Raw genomic sequence first — 20,714 nt, forward strand, 5'->3', positions numbered from 1 at the left:
GACTAAACAACCTTTAGTGCTGAGGCTGGGAAGACCCTCTTTGGAATATTGAAATACAACTGGTTAGGAAACTGTTTCACTGAAAAGAAAGAAGTATAGACTTGCCATTGTCCATGCTAGGAGAGGTTTTGAAATTATCTTTAGATGTTCATTTAGAATGTGCCCAAGATGCATCTGCCTTTTCCTATATTCCACTTTGTGGCAAAGAATACTCATATTTTTCTATATAGCTTAAGAAAATTCAAGGAAAAAAATCTTAAGAGTCTTTGAAGTATCTGCTATGTGCTAGGCCCTTCTCACATGTTATTCCTCACCCTCAGAAGAACTCTTTAATGTATCATGAAAACCCACTTTTTTTAGATGAAGCTCCAGTAATTTCAGTGGAGTCCCCACAACCATAGTTACAAGTAGCACAGAATTGTTTTTACTTTTTGCTCTACCAGGTATTTCATCTGCTAACATTAGGTATTCTGGAGTCATATAAATTTATCTTGCTATCTTTTGGAGGCCACAGTTTATATCGTTGGATATCCCTACACTATGACATCTGAAAATATTTGTTTGAAATGAGGTTCAAATGCTCTTAGAAAAATTACAAAGGGTACTGGTGATTTTAACTCCTTCAATGTCAGATTATTATTTGCACAACCAGAAACATTGGATATGACATGAGACTTTCAATTTTTTGTGACACTTATGAAAAGCAGAAGCTGCATGGAGAAGTCAAAAGTATGGGATTTTTCCTCAGAGAGTTGGGAATTCAACAATCTATCTTGTTTTTATAGCATTTTAATATTATTATATATACATCTTATTTTGGTGTCTTTATCTAAACCTCCATTCCATTCTAAAAGCTGCATTTATTCAACAATGAATTTTATTTAGCACTACGATGGGCAAGGTACTGTTCAATGGGCTGAAGAACCAGCACGAGCTAAGAAAAATTCTTGCTCTCTTGGTGCTTACATCCTGATTAGAAGAGATAGTTAATAAAAAAAAAAGTAAACTAAAATATCCTAGAGGGGCCAGTATTTTGCAGAGTTAAAATTAGAAACTGGTTAGATCACGACTTTCAATTAGGTGATCAGGGAAAACTTCTCAAAGGAGGTGACATTAAACTTGAAATTGATTAGGAGAAGCCAGGAAAGAGCAGAAGAGAAGGAAAAAACCAGTGTAGTAGTTCTAAGGCTGACATGAGCTACTTGATATTTGAGAAACAGAAAGAAAGCCAGGGTGGCAAGGGAATAATGAGAAGACAGTGAAACAGATGGGGGCCAGGTCACAGAAAGCTTTTTAAATCACTGAGGGAAGTTAGATTTTATTGCAATTGAAGCCACTCAAGGTACTTAAGGAGGGGAGTGACATGATCTGATTTAGGTATTAAACATGATAACTCTGGCTGCTATCAAGAGAATAGATTATTGCAGGGTAAGAGTGAGAACAGAGACCAATTAGGAGGCTATTAGTTAGTCGTCTAGACAAGTGATGTGCTGGTTTGAAATAGGATGATATCACCAAGAGGGAATGCCATGGATGCACATGGACAAGTTATTTTATCCATATCCTTCTCTCTCATCCATTCCGAATGTAAAGGTACTTTACATTCTTTTACATTTATATTTTCAAATCCTTTTAAACGTCTCTTTGCTATTAACAATTCACTATTTTTTAGTCAAGCATTGACACTCATTTCACTAACTCATTTTCTTCCATCCTCATATTATAGACTTGTACCAATTCTTCTCATTGATATGCCACTGGCCCACAGTGCCGGAAGCCAGTTCCAGCATGTCATAATTGCAAGAGTTTCATCGAAAGGTTGATGGAACTTGGGGACTCAATAAGGGCTGAGTCACATATGTTATCACCTGCTGGGAATGACTGAAAGGCATTTCCCCAAACTTGAAAGGGATGCATATATTGGTTGCTTGCTGCCAGACAGCTAAGGCATCTTAATCTACATGCTATTGCCTCCTACTGGCCAAACATCTGATTGGTTATTCCCCAGTCTGACAATGGATTCTGTACCTAACCCTACCCTTTGATGTGTATATCTCCACCTTGCCTTAGGACAAATTGTGTCAATAAAAAGCAAGGGATCCTGAGTCAAGGAGAACTTGATTTCTCAGCCAAGCTCCTCTGCCCTCCCTCCCCCAATGACTTTCAAAATTATGTTTGGTCTCTGGATTCTTATTTAATTTATGCACAGTGCCTTCTCCAGGTTCATGAACCCTTCTAGATGCTGGATCAAGACCACCAGTGATAACACAGTTAATTTTTTTCTGAAGTATTTTGAAAGAAATATGTTACCATTCTGACTTTTGAGGTCTGACTAAAAACTTAAAGCTTTATGCTCACTCAATCATCTTTGGAAGTATACAACTTGGCCATAAATATTTGCTGGGCCATAAACTCAACATCATTTCTCTGTTCTATCAGCCTTCATTAAACCACTTCAGAATTTCCTACTGCCTCACCACCAAAGACGAACATTTTTAATAAAAGGCAATTACAAACGATGTTTTTTCTTTGCACATGATGTGGTAAAGCTCTATTTAAGTGAACATTACATTTATATAAAAATATATACTTGCCAGGACAACACTTTCAATCTTACACAGGCATGGACCCTTGACATAAAAATGTGGTGACCATTTCAAGCACAAGCAGAATGAAACTACCCAGTGTCACTCAGGGATTTTATGGTGAATTTATAGTCAGAGACCTACATTAGCTCTTGCTCAACTTTTAATTAATTAAGATTTTTAAGGATTAAATGAGATTTGCTACACTTGCTAACTCATGCTATGGTGGCTTTTGCAAAGACATTTGAAGCTAATGTGACATATTTACTTTGAACAGATCTCTGATATTTTTTAAGTATGACAAATCAAGAAAAGATTAGCTAAAGCAAAAGACTTGTCAGATATTACCTTGCTGCTTATACCACAAAATATAATTTCTATTCTCTAGAAATAACTTTTTAAAAAATCTGAGATGCTATGAATTATGAAGTAATTAGCATGGTAACTGCTGAATACAAATGGAAAAATATGTTGCATGCAGATTGTATGGGGAGAACGTCCCTTATACCTACTTCTAATGTTAAACTCCATTTAAGTAAAATGCAGTTGTTTTTTTTCTCCAGCTTCCATGTTTGGTAATAAGAAAGAATATATTACATTTTCTAAAATGTAGTAGATATGATCACTATACAATTATATCATGGAATCTTAAACAGAGTGTATGAATATAGGTTTTTTAAAATCTATATTCACTTTTCAAAATTTTATTTTTTAATTACAGTTTACATTAAATGTTATTTTGTATTAGTTTCAGGTATATAGCATAGTGGTTAGACAATCATGTCCTTTATAAAATGGTCCCCCAATAGTGCAAGTACCCACCTGGCACCATAGGTAATTATTGCAACATCATTGACTATATTTCCTCTGCTGTACTTTACATCCCCATGATTGTTCTGTAACTACCAATGTGTATTCTTAATCCCTTCGCTTTCCCCCCCTCTTTCCCCCAACCCTCCTCCCCTCTGGGAACCATCAATCTGTTCTATGTTACTGTGAGTCTGTTTCTGTTTTGTTTGTTTACTTTGCTCTTTAGATTTCATATATAAGTGAAATCATATGGTATTTTTTTGGTCTGACTTATTTCACTTAGTATAATACCCTGTAGGTCCATCCAAGCTGTCACAAATGGTAAAATTTCATTCTCTTTAATGGTCAAATAATAGTCTATTGTATCCAATAGTTTATTGATGGGCACTTGGGTTGCTTCCATTCATGGCTTTTGTAAATATTGCTGTAATAAACATAGAGATCCATATATTCTTTTGAATTAGTGTGTTTGAAGTATTACATTAATTCAGCTTTAAGCATCTTATTTTTTAAAGACTGACTTTATATACATCTATAAAATATGAAAATATATACTTTATATTTTACCTAGATTCCAAATAATAACAATAGAAAGAAAGAGGAGTACTTCTAGAGATGTCAGCATTATGAGGAAGTCTAGACCACAAGCCTTTTGTATTTCTCTGACCTTCTATTGCTGGAACAAGGATAAAGAATTCATTTACATTCAAAATCAGGCAGGATCTTAGTAGATGTACAAAGCAGCTGGCATTTGCCAGAGGCCTCACTGACTCTTTCTGTGTCCTCCTGCTATTCAGGCCCTCATTTTCTTATTTTTTCCACTACTGAGTGTTCTATACCTTCCAGCATCACGGCCTCAGCCATGGCTGGTTGGCCTGATCCAGGGAACACTGCCAGAGCTACCAGCTGCTCACTGGGAGATCCAGGTCTCAGAGGATGACCAATAAAACTAAATCCAAGGAACCCAAAGTAAGCAAACCAAAAACTGGACCAGAAATAACCATCATAATGCTGGATTCAAGAACTTCATATATGTCCTGGCCGGTTTTGCTCAGTGGTCAGAGTGTTGGCCTGGGAACTGAAGGGTCTTGGGTTGGATTTCAGTCAAGGGTACCTACCTCGGTTCAGGCTCAATCAGGGCCTGTGCAGGAGGTAATTAATCCATGTGTCTCTCTCATATCAATGCTTCTGTCTCCTCCTCCTCCCTTCCATTCTTTCTAAAAATCAATGGGATATATATCTTTGGGTGAAAATTAACCAGAAAGAAAGAGAGAGAGAGAGAGAGAGAGAGAGAGAGAGAGAGAGAGAGAGAGAGAGAGAGAGAGAGAGAGAAAGGAAAGGAAAAGAAAGGAAGGATGGAAGGAAGGAAGGAAGGAAGGAAGGAAGGAAGGAAGGAAGGAAGGAAGGAAGGAAGGAAGGAAGGAAAAAAGATAGAATGTCACATAAATTAAATGGTTTAATTTTCACAATAATCCTATGAATAGTACCCTGTTTTCCCCAAAATAAGACAGTGTCTTATATTAATTTTTGCTCCCAAAGATGCGCTAGGTCTTATTTTCAGGGGATGTATTATTTTTTCACGAAGAAGAATACGGTACACATTTATTGTTAAATGAAAATAAAGGAAATTTATTACCTGTATACGGCATGGTAGTACGGTAGTTGTCAACACAAACCAGACAAACTGTGAATCCTACAGTATCAAGAATTTACTCATTTATTCAATGACAATCATGTCATCATCTTCTGGAACATCATCATAACAATCCAATTCCTGAATTTCCTGGTGAATTTCTTGTGACTCCATTTCTTTCAGAATCAGTGGACCAAATCTCTCATGTTTAACCTAGGGGGGCCTTATTTTAGGGGGATGCATTATATTTCACTCAGAAGGAAACCTGTAAGTAGGTCTTATTTTCGGAAGATGTCTTATTTTTGGGGAAACACAGTAGGTACTGTTTTTAATCTCATTTTAAAGAAGGAAACAAGTCAGGTTGGATTTAAAAAATTGACAGAATGTTTTTCGAAGTTTGTAAGCAATAGGGCAATGATTCAAACCCACAAACATGGGCTTCAGAGCTTCTGTGCTACTTGGCCCCTTTCTTCAGTGGCACCTGCCCTCAGATTCCTGTCTCTCCTCACAGACACATTCCCATGGGCTTTCCGGAAATTCATTCTCACACTAATTGGAGTTGGAGCTATCCAACTCACCCTCACCACTTACTTTCAAAGCAGTGCCCCATACTTCAAAGTACTTCATTATCACAGCCTATTAGTTTCCCATGATTGCCCTAAAAAATTACCACAGATTTTGTTACTTAAAAGGACACAAATTAATTATCTTGTAATTCTGTAGGACAGAAGTCCAACGTAGTCTCACTGGGTTCTAGAAGGCTCTGGGTGGAATTCATTTTCTTGCCTTGTCCAGTTCCCAGAGGCTTCTTGCATTCCATGCCTTGTGGTCCCATCGTCCATCTTTCAAACCAGCATGGTGGCAGAGAACTGCACTGCATTGTGCACTTCATCTTTCTGAACTCTATGTCCATCATCACATCCCCTTCCCTGACTCTCTTCTCACGCCCTCTTCACTTTTCATTATACAGGGCCTACCTGGACAATCCAGGTTAAGCTAGGGTAACCTGCCTATTTTAACATCAGCTGCTTAGCAACCTTCATTCCATCTACAGCCTCAATTTCTCTTTACCATGAAATCTAACATATAACATATTCACTGGTTCTAGGATCCATTATTCTGCTTACCACAATGGCCCATTTAAAAGTTAGCAAACTGCCCGGTTGGCATGCCTCAGTGGTTGAGTGAAAACCTATGAACAAGAAGGTCACAGTTGGGTTCCCAGTCAGGGCACATGCTCAGGTTGTGAGCTCCATCCCCAGCATGGGGCATTCAGGAGGCAGCCAATCAATGATTCTCTCTCATCACTGATGTTTCTATCTCTTCCACCCTTTCCCTTCCTCTCTGAAATCAATAAAATTATATTAAAAAATAAAAGTTAGCAAGGCAAATTAATCAATGGAATTTAAACTTATATGGGGAAAAAACACTAACCTATTGAATTATAAATCTTGGGAAAGAGGAAAATATGAGCAGACTTGGGGCAGATGGTTCTTCTCCTTGGACACTACAGTGGCCCACATCATGGCTGCACAGAGTTCTCTCAGCTGCCGGCATGTTCCACAGGCCCACTCCCCTTCTTGATGGATGAGGAGATCCAAGACTCTTAATAATATGTACTTGTTCTGAGACCCACTCCCTTGGGACATGTAAATATATGTATGATAAATTTATTAAAAACAGAATCTCTAAATTTCTGTCACTTGGGACTAACAGGTCATTATTTAATCCAAGTTTCAGTAAAACAGTCTGTTGTGGAGATTAAATAAGCAAAAGCATGTAAAACTCTTACCAAAACATGGGGCAAGTACTAGGTTACTAATGCGGATTTTGTAATCAAAGAAAACACGATAACTTCAAGAGAAACATCAAAAGTGCTTTATTCAAAGTAATGCCCATTGCTAGCTACACATTTCCCCCGTCTTTTAGTAATTTGTGGATACCGTCCCAATAGCACTTCTCTTGTTTTGAGGCAAACCATTCAGAGACCCAATTTTCCACTTCTTTGTACCTTTTGAAGTGCTGCTCAGAAAGTGCCATCGATCAGAACAACTGGTAATCTGAAGGAGCAAGGTCTGGTGAATACAGTGGGTGGGGTAATACTTCCCAGGCAAGATTTTTTTAATGCCTCTTTAACTGGTTTTGAAGTTTGTAATGGCGCATCATCATGAAGCAAAATTACTTTGCCGTGTCTTCTGGCACATTCTGGTAGTTTCATGATCAAAGCCTGGTTCAAAATTGATTATTTGTTGTTGGTAGTGATCAGTATTAATGGTTTCACCTGGTTTTAGAAACTCATAATACACCACACCTTTTTGATCCCACCAAACTCAGAGCATTGTCTTCTTTCCGAAGCGATTTGGCCTTGATGTTGATGGTTGACCTGGATCAACCCTTGATTTTGCATGTATGGGATTCTCAAAATAAATCTACTTTTCATCGCAGTCATAATTAGATCCAAAAAAGACTATCTTTAGTGCCATTGAAGCAACATTTCACTGATGACTCTTTGGTTTTCCATTTATCTTTCATTCAGTTAATGTGGCACCCATTTTCCTTCTTTTAAAATCTTTCCCAGTGCTTGTAAATGATCAGAAATTGCTGAGCAATGTTTAATCTTTCTGCAAGTTGTTTTTTAGTTTGACACACATCACCATCCAACAGTGCTTGTAATTTTTGGTCTTCAAACTCTTTCGGTTGACCTGCATGTTCTTTGTCTTTCACATCAAAATCATCACTTTTAAAGTGTTTAAACCAGTGTTGACAAGTATCTTGAGATGGAGCATGTTCACTACAAGCTTCCCAAAGTATAAAACAACTTTTTCTGTGAATTAAAACTTCCTGAAAATGCTCTTTTTTTGGCATAAAAATTAACATTTTTAAGCATAAAAATATCTATGATGTTAACACCTTCAGCAAATTTGACATGAAGTTTTGAAGCTTGCTGTCAATACAACAAAATAGCATGCATATTAAATCACATATATATCAACATATGTGTAACTCCATCTATTGAAAAAAATCTGCATTAGTAACTGGTACACCTAATAAGTGAGCACCCTAGTAGTAGTAGTCATCACAGTCGCCCGTGTTGGAGGTGATGTCATAGGTAATGTCTTACTAGGTGTCTTCTGAAGAAGCACAGTGGCCTCATGCTTGGTTTCAGTTCCACTGTGTGAGCCCTCAGGCTTTGAGCCACATCACTGAAAGGCATGGCAGTTAGAGAGTGCACGTACCCCTTCCCATCCCGCCCCCCACACACACATACACACACACACACACACACACACACACACTTTCACATCAACCAGAACAACTTATTAACATATGTTTTGTACAATATATTGTGCACTGCATTCATAGAAATAAAAATATTTGCAGCTTTAAAATCAAAGGTTGAAAACCAGTGTTCTCTCTGAAGGAAATGTCTCATCAAGGTGGAAGAGTGATAGGTCTCAGGAGTGTTTGGGGAGGCTGCTCCCCCAAACCTGACCACATGGGCAGCTGCTCACTCTGTTGTAGCTGATGTCAGGCTGGAATTGTGAGAGAAGAAACAGACCTAATACCTGCTTCGGAGAACACCACTAACTGCCCCTCAGAGTCATATAAAGCTTAGCTATTCTTTGCCTTCATGTAAAACAAACAAACAAACAAACAACAAAACCAGCTACCTGGAATTGGGAGGAAGAAATGTTTTACATTTAAGATGTTTCCAAATTGGTGTTCTTTATTTCATTTTAGGGAACAACTGGTGTCTTTTCCATCCTCATTCAGCAATTACTTCCTTTGCAAACATCAGTGTTTGGTTTTTGTTTTTGTTTTTGTTTTCATATATGGAGGATTGTGTATGAATGATAGAGCCCAAAATAATCCCCGCTGTTCTCAAAGAGAACATGCTCTATTGATATTTTTAGCAAATTGTTAAATGAATGTTAATCACCAATTTCTCTTCACTCTTTTTCCTCTTTCAGGTACTTGAAGTAAAGCGACTTGATCAAACATCCGATAGTCACAAATTTGAAACCATACGTCTGAATCCCAGCACATAGTAAAAAGAGAAGACAACACTGATCATTATACCTGTCAAGAAGCTGTGAACGCGTGGTGTGTAAATTCTTTACCAAGGCACCTCGACACCTTCTTTATCTGGGCTGCACCCGGGCTGCCTGCTGCTCTTCACACACACAGCCCTTCCGTTCGCTGCAGTGGGAATCCGCTGTGTGCCATGGAGAGGTTTTCCCGTCTGCAGACTGAAATAGTGTGAACATAAAGTCCATAACTTTCAGATTAATCACCAGGGCCAGGATTAAGCAAACCTTGGGTCTATAGCTTTCCCAGAGATGAACAAAACCCTCATTAAGCTATAGTTCAAACTGAATCAGTTCAATATTGTCGCCACTTAAAACCTACACATTGCCCCTTACCCTGACCTGTTTCACGTCCCTATTGCTGAGCTGTCGGAATTAGAAATTCAGTTAATTGCAAAGTCAACATCTTTTTCCCCTCTTGAAAACAAGTAATTACACTATATTTATACACTCTTCAGGTTCTTGAAGCAATTGGCTTTTTATTTTGTTTCCTTGAATTTTATTATGCATTAATAGAGTAGGCTGATATAGCTCAACCTTTAGTTTGCTAGAAGCAAGAATAGAGAAATCTAGTACTGTAATTTTTTTTAATTTAAGCATTGCTTGTATCTATTATTAATTCAGCAGAATATAATGTATATTTATTCCACAAAATATATATTATTAGAGTGTGTTTGTTACAAACTTAGGTCTTTCCTTACCAAATATTATGAATCTGGTAAGAGAATATTATTAGCAAAGGACCTGGTTTCATGAACTGATCCTCATATGATATTTATATATAACCCTGCCCTCAATATTATTTTTTGGTTTTATATTTTTGATTGATAGGCTCTAGAGAAATCTACACTCTTTCTGCCTACACTAATGTGCTGTCATAGAAGTCTATTTGATATTTTAAAGCTTACAGCTTTAACAAAAACTAAATTATAATATGTGTGCGTGTATATATATACAAATATGTATGTCATACAAAGTTTACATAAATTTCTTCAATTATAAAAAGGAGATTTTTGGCAATCTATGATCCAAAGTATTATCCCTTCTAAAATTAGGCATATGTGAACCAGTGATACTAATATTGTGAATGAAAAGACACTGCTGCTTCTAGGGGGTAAAGATACCACCTTCATTCCACAATTCATGTAAGTAAATAGACAATGAGGTAATCATCTTTCAGAATCTATAATTTATTGGAAAATGATCTGTTAGGTTAGAGCCACATATACAGGTTATAACTTTTTAGCTTATGGTAAACCTAGGCACATAAGTCTGGTTTTACTCTATGGAATGAATAGGGAGCAATAATTATTGGGGCATTTAAATATCTTAAGCACACAAGTGTACCTGAAAAAAAGAATAAATATCCAGTTGAAGTATTCTAGGTAGATCATTAAAACTGAGGCAAGTATTTGAATATCTCCTCTTCTCAAATGCAGAAATTGATCACCAAAGATAAAATAGAATTCTCAAATTTCAGACAGCCCTGCAAATAAAAAATCTATAAAGCTTAGTTTAGGAACTGTTTTCAAGAAGATAAACAAATCAGGATTACCCCACACATTTTAGTTTGCCCTGTCCGGTGACGATGTCATCAATGCCAAGTTCTGCCTACTCTTCATAGCCCATCACCCAACAGAGGATAAACAGCAAGGAAACTAGGAGGTATACCAACTTCAACAAGATTCTGCTGTAGTAACAGATTCTCAGGCTTAAAAACATCATTTTTTACTAGACAGAGCTGGGTGGAGGGCAAGGCTAAGGACTCTGAATATTGTGTAAAATAGGTTTGCAAAAGAGATAAGCATGACTAAAGAGAACAAATGGAGACCACTTGAGTATTATTCAGTTTGAAAGAGGTAGCTCTCATTTTTATAGGAAAAGTTTAATAAAACATATATTTTAGTTATCATTTAACAAAGAAATATTAAAGGTATTCAGGCAATGCCACTGATTCTCAGAAAGGGAAGTCATTGAACCTTTGTAATGAGGAAATGGTCATTTCAACACATTTTAATACATTGTATAAATTTGGAGCTTAAGGTATGTTTTTATTTAGCTGTATTTGGTTAATGTTAAATTATCATGTTTTAACATCAATATACATATTTTCATGGAATTACAGAACAATTAACAAATGAGCAGATACCTTACATTTGTGTTTTCTAGAAGTTTTTGTATTTTTGTGCTTCATTTGCATAAAGATAAATGCTAATAAATTTTTGCCAGGCCCTTTGTCACAGTGGATGGGCAATCCATCACACCTAAGACATTTAAGAACAAAGTACATATCCCAGTGTTCCTGCATACAAGTGTCCAATCAAATGGCCACATTTCTTTAGTAAAATCTAGTTGTTGAAATGTAAATCTTCCCCTAAAGTTTTAGTCAAAAGTAACTATGCCCAAGACTTAGAGAGGGGAGGGGAAAAATAAAAGCCCAACCAGTGTGGTTCAGTGGTTGAGCATCAATCCATGAACCAAGAGATCATCAGTTTGATTCCTGGTCAGGGCACATGCCCAAGTTAAGGGTTTTATCTCCATTTGGGGACGTGCAGGAGGCAGCTGATTGATGTTTCTCTCTCATCAGTGTCTCTGTCTCTCTGTTCCTCTCCCTTCCTCTCTCTCTAAAATCAATAAAAACGTGTTATTAAAAAGCAAAAGACTTAGAACACTTGTGGTTCTCTAAAGTCTCCCAGAACCTATAGGGAATGGAAAAAATGACAACTTGTCTTTATTCTCTTTATTATTAATGATCATGTTAATCACTATTCTTATGTCCAAAATCATATTAAAGATATAATAGTTACTCTTACTTGAAGCTCAGTTTCTAATATAATAAACAAATTAGATATTAAAAGTTAAGGGAGTAGGGGATCTGTTGTTACTATTCATCAGTGATCCCAGTGAATTTTAGTTCTTTCTCTCGGTTAGGTTGGTGGCTGGATTTTTCTAAACTCTTTTTTTTGTTTGTTTGTTTTTACTTTGAAAGCTAGTACATGTACCCAAACTTTTTCACTGGGCATTTATGTTTTAATTCTGATACCATTTGAAATTGAAATAGAACATCCTTGGGGAGATAATGAGTTCAAATTACAATTGACTTTGGAAAGAATAAAAGACTTTCCATGCTTCATGTAATCAATAGGAAATTCTCTATGTGAATTACCACTATTTCGTAAGACAATGCTAAGATTTAAATACAAAAAGTTGGGACTTCAGGGCTGTCTCTGAAGAACTTGCTTAGAGATGAATCGCACCAGTTTACAAATGCAGTTTTCAACCAGGACAAATCAAACAGGTCTGAGGACAGTGTATTTTACTCAGTGGTGTCTGTAAGACTCTAAGACATTGTTATGTTTTGTGGACATTATTTTAAACATCTATAGATGTTTGTGGGAATGTGAATAATACCTGAATTTCTCAATTTCTAGCTAGTTTGTGTTTATCCTACAGACTCAGCCGGTTAGACCAGCTGTAGAAAGCATTGCAGAGTGAAAATCAACACTCTAGGATTCAGGAGGCCAACTTAAGGCATCTCCCCAATCTTGGGATAGTCCTACCCATGTCGACTCTTCTCGATCAAGGACTCAGTGAGAAAGAGCTGTCACTGTCTTGTGGACTGCCTTATTCCTGGCATCTGATATATAAGGTCTGGCACAATGTAGGCAATCAATATTCATTGAATGAATGAATGACAGAACAGATGAATACACAAATAAATAAATTTTCCTCTGATCACTTGAAAATGTTTACCAACTTACACAAATTAACACTATAATTTAAGAATTTCATAGTGATAATTAGAATTGACTTCATAAATATTTTCCAGATATATGAGTTGGGAATCAATTACTTTGAAGGCTTTAAGTATTTGAGGACATTTACACAAGGAATGATTTGGGGATTCAGAGTTTTTATAATGAGTAAAATTCAACCTTTCTAGTTCTTTATGAAAGAACCTTAGCAAGGATAATCTAAACATGGAATTCCATTAATAAATTTTATAAAACATATGTTTTTATTTAAAAAAAATAAGAAAAGTTACATCATCAAACATATTGTCAATATCCCCTTTGATATTTATTAACTTTTTTCTAAGGAGTTCATAGTAAGTGGTGTTACCATCCCTAAATCTTGCCTTGCTTTCACAAGATCACTCTCATATTTGATTTCTAGAATGTGCCTGAATTTAAGATTAATCACACAGCTATTAAGAGTTTTTCATGTGTTTATTTGCTTACCAAATGTCCATTGTGTAATTAATATGTAGTTGATTCTGGAAATACGTGGCTAATAAGACAGACACAGTGCCCTCATGGAGTTTACTGTGAGGAACTACTCAACACTTACACTAAAAATAACTAGAGTTTCCTATTCATCAGGTTCCTTGATAAAGAAACTAAAATCCCTAACCTCATGCAAATCATGAATACTTCATGCACATATTCCTGAGCTGGGTTTTCTAAACACACCACTCAAAATGCTGCTTAGTTTATCCATACACCATCCCAATGAGGTACGTAACTATAATTTACTCAGAACTAACATTTAGCTCCTACTGGGTTCTACTGTGCTCAGTAGTTTCATAAACTTTCTCATTGAATCCCTTCAACAATTCTATTAAGTAGGTTCCATTTTATAGACAAGAAAACTAAAGCACAGTATGTGACTTATTCAAGGTCGCACAACTAGCAGGTGGAATTAGGATTTGAACCCATGCACTGTAACACAGGAGCTCATGTGTCTAACCATCATCTGTGGTTTGGGGGACACCTTTTCATTAAAATAAACGAGTCACTGTATATAAAATATTTTGAAATTGTAAAGTAGTATACAAAAAGATATCTGTAAAGTATTTAGAGTCAACAAACCATGTAAGTGGCAGAAACAAAACGCAATCTTATGGTGTAGCTTCCTCTCATGAACACTTCAAGCCAGGGTAGTGGATAAAAAGTACAGGTCCAGAAAACTTCTGACATGTAATAAATATTCTAATGATTTTTTAGAATTATTGGTTGTTAGCTACTGTGTCTATTTGGTGCTACAAAAAAAAAAAAAAAAAACCCTGAAAGAAACAAAATCCCTTGCTATAAGGGTTTATAATAAATACACAGTGTGAAGAAGAACCAAGGATAGTTTACATTTATAGGGAAAGATGGGCAGTAGTACTATTTTCTCACCATTGCATGTGATTGTGTCTTTCCAATTGTTTTTATTATTTTTCTGAAAGAGCTGCAAAATTGTGCGGTGGTTCAACCTGACCAAAGTGGTATTATGCTGCTGGGAAGTAAAAATATTAAACACTAGACTGGAAGTATTGTCTTCATTGTCAAATGACTTTAATTTCTTTTAAAGCATAGATGTAAAAGGATTTTTAGATGCTTAAGGCACCTGGACACCAAGTTCCGTATCCAATGTGTTTCTCTATTCCAAACCATAGTGTGGGGTCATACTATTGAGTGGTTAGATTCTGAAGCCAATATGAAAATCAAACTTCAGGTTGGCCTGACTACAATCCAATACATCAATGTCCATACTTCCAGAGGCTAGCAGGAAATGATACCTTCTGTGGGAAATATAAACTCATGGCTCCCTATCATTGACTCATAAAGAGGAATTGCATGCATTATTTAAATTTGTTCTCTCTTTGCCCCTCTCAGTTAAATGGGCATGTGATGTAACTTAAATGCTGTTCCATATTGGTGGAAGCAAGGAGTAGTCTTAAGATAACTTTTTATCCCATTCTTTCCTACTACCAATTTGACCCTTCTAAATAGTTAATGTTTTAGGAAGTTTAACATTACACATAATACACTAGAGCACATGTGTCAAACACAAGGCCTGCGGGCCAAATCCAGCCCGCCAGGCCTTGCAATGTGGCCCGCACCATGCTGTCATCACTGCACTCCGCTGTCAGTTTATGACATTGTCAGTTTATGACTGTTCAGTAAACCATTCGGCCCGCGATTTAGGCTGGATTTTAGATTTTGGCCCCTTCTCTGATTGAGTTCGACACCCCTACAGAGGATAAATTAAAATGCCTATGTTTAAAAGTCATACTTGTTGACTTCTCTCTGTCTCCCTTTTGACAACTTTATTTCCACGGATATTACTATTCTCTGCACAAATGTAGTCTTCCTTCTCACTTCCATTCACATCAATTCTTAGATTCTTTACATTTTATCTTGACAAAGTCTCTTGAAACTGTATTCTCTTATTCATTTCACTAGTTCTGCCTATGTATGCACCCTACTAGAATTCTTGTGAGCTTTTATCTATTTTCCCAATTACATCATTTCTCTTTGTTTTTCCTGCATATTCATGCTAGATAAATCCCCATAAAGCTATTCCTTTACACACATCAGATTCTTAGTCAAGATTCTCTGAACCAAAACACTAGTATGGTATTGGGGACATTATAGTGTCCTATCCACAAGTACAACATACAGAACAGGAAATGTGATGCTATTAAAATCTGGTCATTGGACTGTGAAATACTATCATGAGATTCCATGACACTGAAAATGTCACAAGTTGAAGAAATTAAATACTATGAGAGAATAACAGTGTTGTATGGTGAAGATATCTACCAAAACTGCATCTGATTATGACCCACCAATTCCAAAGTATTTGCTTGGTGTGTGGGGGGTAGCAGGGAGGAGAGGGGTGTGTGAATATGTGGAGATAGGCAAATGTGCTAACATTAGGAAGAGGTATAGCTTATGATGTGTATTTTTCTTCTACATAGCATTGCTCTTTTAGCCTTCCTGTTCTATCTTGCAGTTTAAGGTGGCACTATCTATTCCTGAAAACTGCCCCAAATTTCCTGCTCCTGAGGTTTTGATTATTTCTGTAATGCCTCTTTCCTTACCTTATGTATGCCTGAAAAATATCTTCAATTTTAAAAGCCAATTTCCAATGATTCCTCTTCCAAGAAGCTTTTTCTAATTTTTCCAGGGCTGATGTTATCTAATCCATCATCAATTCCCATTGTGATATTTTAGCCTTTCTTTAGGTCTTTTTCTTAGCTTGCCTTATAGTATACCCATTTGTATCTTTACATTCATAAGTTCCCCTGCAGTAATTAATTATGCATGGAATGAGTGCTTAATATTTCTAAATGGAACTACCTTTTACTTGTCAACTTCACAGAATGGCTTATGGTTATTTTAGGATCTATCTCAGTTCTCTGTAGCTCACACAAGAAGTTCATTTGAATAGAGAACTCAACACTAGATATTTTTAGAGGCAAAAAGAGCTTGAATTGTGGAATATTATGATTTTAAACAAAAAATAAAGATAAAAATGTGATATTTATAAACCAAACAAATTCAACATCTAACATAAATATGGTATTAATTCTCCCTCCAACCCCCACAAGGATAGGAAACACAACATCCTAACAGAAAATTTCCACAAATAAACTAAGATGCACTTTTTTCATTCTTTAAGTTAAAGTAATTACAAATAGAACTTCAAGAATTATTCTACATGAACACAACACAATTTCAGAGTCTAATTGCAACCTGCCCAATAATTCTTGGTTCCCGTGGGTGTTCATTTATTAACTGCATTATTGTGTCTAAAAAGACTGTAAGAGTGAGAGGTTGACAAGCTCCCACAGGAGACCCATAGAGGGTCTGTACTTGGATTTTTTTTAATTATAACTTCCCAGCATCTGGGTCTTAGTCTTATAAAGACAAGCTTGCTTGTTTTTTTTTTCTAGGAAACCTGGGGAAAGTCTTATCAGAGTAATTATTAATAGCACCCTCTTTGCTTTCAGAAGTACCTTAATTTATCCCTGGCCAGTTTGGCTCAGTGAATAGAGTGTTGGCCTGTGAACTGAAGGGTTCGATTCTAGCAAGGGCACATGCCCAGGTTGTGGGCTCAATCGCCAAGAAGGGGTGTGCAGGAGGCAGCCAATCAATGATTCTCTCTCATCATTGATGCTGCAGTCTCTTTTCCTCTCTGAAATCAATAAAAAATATATATATTTTAAAAGTACCTTAATTTAGACAACATATTATAGTGTCAACCTGACTAGAAGTGATAAAGCACTGGGATGATGGTTCATATTAACCTTCCTCACTTCACCAGATAATTGGAAGCATTCTTTTTGTTGTAAATACCTAAACCAAAATTCAATAGAGCTTGAGTAAAAAGCAATAAATAAATAAATAAATAAATACAATAAATACAATAAATAAATAAATAATTACTGCCAAAGCAGGCCAGATCCAGGGTCTTGATATAGATATACAGGAGGAGATTTATTATAGGAATTGACTTATGTGCTATGGAGGTGAAGAAATCCCACAACTTGCCATCTGCAAACTGGAGAACCAGAAAAGCTAGTCATGTAATTTAGTCCATGTTTGAGCCCTTGAGGCCTCCCTAGAACCAGGCTCAGGAAAGATGAATGTCTAGATTAATTAAAGGGAGAAAATTCACCCTTCCTCTGCCTTTTTGTTCAACGCTGGTCCTTACTGAAGTGGAAGTTGCCCATCTACATTAATGAGGGTGATCTTTACTTTCTTGTCTACTGCTAAATCCTTCCAGAAACATCATCACAGACACACACAGAAATAATGTTTTAGCAGATATCTGGTCATCTCTTAGCCCAGACAAGTTGACACAAAAAATTAACCATCACAGATAGTTTCAATCTTATTCTCCCAAACAGAATGTAACTACTAACGCAGATATATAATGTTGAGAGAAATTTTTTTTCTATTGGACAGAATTATGGCTAAGAACAGAAGCTGAAATAAGAACTATATATTTCCATAATCTAAAGAAAGCCTTGGAATTTCTAAAAGGTAATACAGTTGGCCTCACTCTCTCCAACCCCTCCCCTCCAGCTAAGAATTAAAACTACAGTGAGAGATAGAAGTAGATTGAGAAACAAAGACAGATTTATATGAGAGAGGGAGTGAAAGAGGTATAGGGAATGCAGCTTTTTGGAGAGAAAGTTTTCCATCTCCACTTCACCCAGCTGAAGCATGTGAGAGAGGGGAGCTTTAAGATCATCTTGCATAAAGATGTAGGGATAACTATAAGAAAACATTACTAGCCTTAGCCAGTTTTCTCAGTGGTTAGAGTATCAGCCTGTGGCCAAAGGTTCTCAGGTTCGATTCCCAGTCAAGGGCATGTATTTCAGTTGTAGGTTCCCTGGCCCCAGTAGAGGCAAGTTTGGGAGAAAATCAATCAATGTGTCTCTCACACATTGTGTCTCTCTCCCCCTTTTTCTCTCCCTTCCACTCTCCCTAGAAGTCAATGGGAAAAAAATATTCTTTGGTGAGGATAAAATTATATATATATATTAGAGGCCCAGCCTGCACCCTCTCCAATTGAAAACCCCTCAGGTGATGTCTGACTGCCAGTTTAGTTCTGATCCCTAGGATCGAACCTAAACTGGCAGTCGGACATCCCTCTCACAATCCAGGACCGCTGGCTACTAATCGCTCATCTGCCTGATTGCCCCCAACTGCCCCCTCCCTGCTGGCCTGGTTGCTTCTAACTGCTCCCCCTCTGACAGCCTGGTCACTCCTTACTGCCCACCCCCTGCCAGCCTGGTCACTCCCACCTACCACCCCCCCTTCTGCCAGCCTGGTTGCCACCAACTGCTCCCCTGCCAGCCTAGTTGCCCTTCACTGTCCCCCTACCAGTCTAATTGCCCCCAACTGCCTCCCTGCCAGCCTGGTCACCCCCAACTGCAACCCCCCACTGGCCTGGTTGCCTCTTACTTCCCCCCCATAGCCTGGTTGCCCCCAATTGCCCTCACCCAGCCAACCTGGTTGCCCCTCACATTCCCTCACCCCTGTTGGCCTGGTCACTCCACACAGCCTGCTGTTCAGTCATTTGGTCATCCCTCACTAACCCCCTGTCTGCCTGGTCATAGGCAGCTATCTTGTGAGGGCATGATGGTCAATTTGCAAATCACCTCTTTATTATATAAGATTAGAAACTCACTCCCTAGCTGAATGCTTGTTAAACAACATAAATCTATCATTCCTAAATGGTGTCATTGCTTCTGTAGCTGAGTGCAATGGGGAGGTTTCTGGAGAGCTTTGGAACATGTCCTTTGAGGTGTGAGGGTATAACATGAGCAAAAAGAATAAAGATGGAAAGCTTCTTGCAGGGCCTGTGACAGCAGGGCTTGAAGGGAATGTGGTTCCCGGGAAGAAGATGGGACCAATGGCCACTTCATTTAAATTCCCTGCGGCTCTCAGTGTTCACAGCAGAGGGTCTCAGCCATGCGCTTGGAACCATGTGTTGAAGTATATTACTTAGATAAGGAACTGAGATAGGCTTGGGCACTACATCAATGTCAGGTTACTATACGAACTTCTAAATGCTTATTCTCACTTAATTTTATTTACCTTTGACCAGTAGCATACCATTTGAAAACCAAGTGTCCTTTTGGCTTTGAATAAATTTATCTTTAAATCCTGGCTCTAGAAATAATATTTTTCTATGTATGTATCCCTCAGAGACCAAGCCTTTCCCCCAGATAATCAGCAACACTCTGCAGCAGAAGACAGTAGCCAGATCTGACTAATGATTGCAAAGTTGGAACCTCTGGCAGGCTAAAGATAGTATCTTGCTATAAACTATGTTTCAGCTCCTAAGCCCTAAAGTGAAACAATTCCCTGGTTATTTTCTTAAGAAACCAGACAGGGAAAGTTAGAACAGACCTCGGAGCTTTCCTTTAGACCTGAAGAAATGACTCATACCCTTACCTCATCTCCAACCAATCAGCTCCCAGCATAACCCAAACCCCCTAACACATGTGTCTTGTCATTTTGTCCTACATAATCTGTAGCCCATACCCCATCAAGAGTTTGGGCTTGAGCATTAGCATCTCATTCTCCTGGATGGCACCATTAATAATAAAATACTTAATATTTATCCACTGCAATTCTTGATTTCTAGTGTTTGGATCTGTCAACACAAGGTGTACAAACTTTTTTTCTTTGGTAGCATATTCATGGGTCAGAAAGTCTATTTGCCACACTTTGAATAGCACAGCGAATGCACACTCTGGAGAACTTCGAATCAAATATAAAGAATTCCATTTTAAATAGAACTGGATTTAATTTCAACAAACATAAGAAACTCAAAGTTTTCCATGATATTATCACAAAGGATTGTAAGGTGGAGGGGGGAGGGTATGGATTTTTTTAATGAGGCAGGTTAGTAAGAAGCTAGGCCACTGGAATAGGAAAACTGAGACAGATAGCTGAACAAACTGGTTAAGCAATTTGCAGCCAGATAGTACATCATGAGGTCTTATCTTCTCTAACCAAGGACATTTAGGAACACACTTTCCAGACCATGGGGCAGACCTGCCTTGGTCCTGGTCCCCTTTCAGTGACATTTTTTGAAGGTGAAACTGACCAGAGAATGACCCTGATCCCTCTATAAAATCATGTTGATGAATCAACATTGAAGGACACACCTGAAAAGCTGATGAATTGAAGCATAAAAATCTCTATTTTGTAAAACTGCTATTTAAAATGCTGTCATTTTTAGATGGTATCTTATTCTGTAAATTAACTTGGCTTTTTAGCTTGCTTCAATAATAAAAAATATAAA

General features: G+C 37.4%; 1 protein-coding gene across 2 annotated transcripts in view; it reads left to right on the forward strand.

The window, feature by feature from the left end:
* Positions 1-14,422, forward strand: part of LIN7A (lin-7 homolog A, crumbs cell polarity complex component) — a 145,987-nt gene extending 131,565 nt beyond the window's left edge. For both annotated transcript variants that reach the window (XM_084876269.1, XM_084876270.1), the window contains exon 6: positions 9,000-14,422. The gene's annotated coding sequence lies outside the window, so the exon portion shown is untranslated. The remainder of the gene's footprint in view (positions 1-8,999) is intronic.
* Positions 14,423-20,714: the final 6,292 nt, after the last annotated feature.

The sequence above is a fragment of the Pipistrellus hanaki genome, assembly GCF_964339955.1.
Source record: "Pipistrellus hanaki genome assembly, chromosome: 3".
NCBI lineage: Eukaryota > Metazoa > Chordata > Mammalia > Chiroptera > Vespertilionidae > Pipistrellus > Pipistrellus hanaki.